This window comes from Quercus lobata, chromosome 7 (assembly GCF_001633185.2).
Source record: "Quercus lobata isolate SW786 chromosome 7, ValleyOak3.0 Primary Assembly, whole genome shotgun sequence".
Lineage (NCBI taxonomy): Eukaryota > Viridiplantae > Streptophyta > Magnoliopsida > Fagales > Fagaceae > Quercus > Quercus lobata.
In genome coordinates, this window is record NC_044910.1 from 16,288,991 (window position 1) to 16,292,678 (window position 3,688).

At 31.4% G+C, this 3,688-nt stretch overlaps 1 long non-coding RNA gene across 2 annotated transcripts; it reads right to left on the minus strand.

Annotated features, from left to right (window-relative positions):
* Window positions 1-1,437: 1,437 nt before the first annotated feature.
* On the minus strand, window positions 1,438-2,966 carry LOC115954288. 2 transcript variants are annotated; one of them, XR_004083875.1, is made up of 4 exons: window positions 2,823-2,966; window positions 2,469-2,719; window positions 1,715-2,196; window positions 1,438-1,608 (listed from the first exon to the last, which is right to left on the minus strand). It is a non-coding gene; the product is annotated as an uncharacterized LOC115954288 (long non-coding RNA). The 2 variants fall into 2 exon arrangements; XR_004083874.1 differs by having other exon boundaries at window positions 2,469-2,966.
* Window positions 2,967-3,688: the final 722 nt, after the last annotated feature.

The following is a 3,688-nucleotide window of genomic DNA, read 5'->3' on the forward strand; positions in this document are numbered from 1 at the left end:
TTTTAAGAGTTGTAGTGACAAAAATGCAATGGTGTTATTAGTTGTCACACATTATTAAAAATGATTCTTATATCACTAACATAATTAATGTGTTTGCTCTACCTTCTTAATGTAGTTTTATTTATATTTGTGCAGATATGAGATTGGTGGCGTGAAGACATTCTTTTTTGCGCTATTTGAACACTTTTTTTATTTTTTGTATTGTTATATGACATCTTTCTTCTTTTGTTATAATTGTGTTGTGAACAACTTACTTGTATAGATGGTTTAATGTTATAATTGACTTTTATTTACTTTTGGATTGTTTGGATAGTTTTATTATTAATGTGTTGAAAATGAACTTGTTAATGAAATGTGATGGCAAGTTAATGTAATGAAGATAATTAATATTAGAAAATAATTGAATTTTTATAGAAAAAATCAGCGAAAATTTTTTTCATCACCCCTAGGTTGCAATAAAAAAAATAAAAAAATAAAAAACAATTGGTGATGAAATGTTTTGTAGCCTAATAGGCTAAATCAAAAAATAATGGTAAAAAGAAATTGCAGACATAATATTTTATCGCCAATAAGTCGAACTATGAAAATAAACAGTAATTGGTGACAAAGAAATTCATCACCTAATCTATTGAAACAAGAAAAAAAAATGGTGATGAAATATTTCGTTGTCTAATATGGTTAAATAAAAAAATTAAATTAAACTTGGCAAAAAAATTAGTTCGTTGCCAAAGATGGTATTTAGCGAGGAAAATATAAGGCAACAAAATTATTTCATTGGCTATATAATTATTCTATTTAAACAATCTAACGTTTTGGTGATGAAAGTTTCATCTCCATGACATTTGGCAATGGGGATTACGTAATGAAAGATCTTTTGTAGCCATATGTCTTAGGCAATAAAAGTAGGAGATTTAGTGACAAAAATTCCTGTCACTATGAGCCCAATACAAATTGGCATGAATTTTTTTCCCTTTCTTTTTCTAGAAAATTTAAAATACACATTTGCCCACTTTCAAATTTTCTTTTCCATCTCTCTCTCTCTCTAAGACTATCACTTCTTCTCAAGTATAACTTTAAGCTTTTTTGTTTTCACTTAGTATATATAATAAAAATAATAAAAATTTTATTTCGATTATTAACACTTTACATTTGATAAATTTGAATATGGATGTTATAAATATATTTTCACTTGGCTTATTTGGCTAGTTTTGTTAAATATTGTAGCATAGATGATAATTAAAGTAGTCATTAGTTGCAAATATTCCAGCTTTATTATAAATATATATATCATTTATATATGCATATTTATAATTTCTTTTATAAATTTTATATAATGTCTATGTATCTTTCAATACGCAATACATAAAAATGTAAAAATAATTATCGATATAATTCATGTTTTGACAACTATGCATATAAGACCATAGTTCTGTCAAATATTATAAGCATAAATGATAATTAATAGCCTCATAAATTAATCCAGCATTTTAAATTAAAGGTACATAAGATAAGAAATGCGGCATGAGGTTAGGCATTTGATGTGGAAAGATTTGGTTCTTCTGAATCTTTCACAACCCACTTTTTAACACAATTACGAGCTAAAATTACCTGCAGTGTGCATATAATAATAAATAAACATCTAATGTAATATTAAGAAATAGACAATGAAACAAGTGAGTAAACAAAGTTAAAAGGAAAACCAAATAACCAATACCTGTTCATCCCAATCGGTTTTGTAGGTGATAAAGGTAAGCACAATAGTTTGAACAAATGTTCCGAATAACATTCCAATCCAAATACCCTACAAGATGATACCGAAAAAAGGGGTTGAGAAAAACAAGTAAAATTTTGCAGCTATACATATATCCATTACAGATCATTTTTTTAGAGGTAGTTGAATAATTACATTTATAAGAAAGAATGCAGTTAGCTCAATATCTAAATTATCTTTGTCAATTTTAAGATTTTGTCATTATGCGAATTTATAAAATTATAATTATATCAATTTTTAATAGTTAGAAAACACAAAATCTAAACATAAGAATATAACATGGGAAAGGGGATAGAGATATGACTTCCATGTTATAAACATAAGCAAGCACAACACCAACGGTCCAACAGGAACCCCTATTAGGTAATAGCAGGCTATGTTGACATATGCTACAATGCTTTGCCAGCCAGCTCCAACAGCAACTCCTATCCATGAAAGTTTCATGATATATGTTAAAAATCTTCACATATATTATTATAATTGGTTATTTAATTCAGAAATTAAAAAAATAAAAATGAAATAAAATATTGATGTTCACAAAGTTTGAAATATTCCTTTTGACAAGTCATTTAACTTTTTTTTTTTTTTTTGAGAAAGCAAGTCATTTAACTTATGTCACTAGGATATAATTATTGAATACGAATACTCGTCCAAATAGATATAGTTTGAGAAATAAAAATGACGGGAAGAGTACTACCAGAGAGTACAGGTTGAATACTGTTCAATAGTATAGAGACAGCCAACAATGGTGACAAGTTTGCAACTGCTTTAGCCACCTCCTGACTTTCGGTGAATATGTAAGCAAGACGTCCTCCGAAGAATAGGAAAAACAAGAAAAGAACGAATCCAATGGCAAATGATGTGAGTACTGTTATCACAATTGAGAACTTTGCAGCTTTTGAACTCCCTCTTCCTAGCTCATTTGATATCCGGACACTGTATAATTGCCTGTGTATACGCATGTCTCAATTATTTCTTTGTCTTCTAGTCAATTAGTGAGAACCTATAACGACACCATAAAAATTTAAAGGGATAATTACAGTAAACCCACCTGAGATTTGGTCCATTTTCACTTTACTTATCCGTGGTTTAAAACTTTACACCCCATTTGAGGTTACTTCCGTTTAATTTCTGTTACCCACCTCTGTTATCACCATTAAAAAACACATTTTTTAGATGAAAACAAACATAAAATGAATCAAAAAATTAGGGTTTGATATTAAAAATAAATGTATATGAATGTAACAAATAAAATTCCAAACAACTATAAATCAAATTGTTTGAAATTAAAACAAATACAAATTAATGAAATGCCCACAGATTATGGAGAGTCCACATATTACAACAAACACATAACACAACACAAGATCAGAAAAAAGAGATCAGTGAAGCTTGAGTATGGGTTTGGGTTTGGTTTAGATCAGAAAAGGAGAGAAGAAAAGCTTGAGTAATGGCATCTGGTCTAGTGCCGAAAAAAGAGAGGCGGGCAAGGAGGCTTCGCCATGGGTGTGGGTCGGCATGGAGATCGGTGAAGCTTCTACCATGGAGATCGGTGGTGAATCAGTATGGTTGTCCTGGAGATCGATGGTGGTGGGATATGGTTATGGTGGTCTTCATGGGGGCTAGCTTTCACGATGAAGGTGGGTATGCTAGGTTTTGATTTCAGACAGTGAGTATCAGAGGGGCTGGCTTTAAAAGGTGGGGGAGGTCCGAAGGTAGGGGATCTGAACCAACAAGATCGAAAGACTAACGAGGTGGATAGTGTGACAATCTTGTGGGCGAGATCGGCGAAGGCTGGGCTAGCATGGCCTCGGGGCGAGATCGACGATGGCTAACGAGATCGACGGAGACTGGGCAACAATGGCCTTGGGCAAGATTGGCAATGGTTGGAGATTTTTCTTTGGTGTTTGTGGCTGG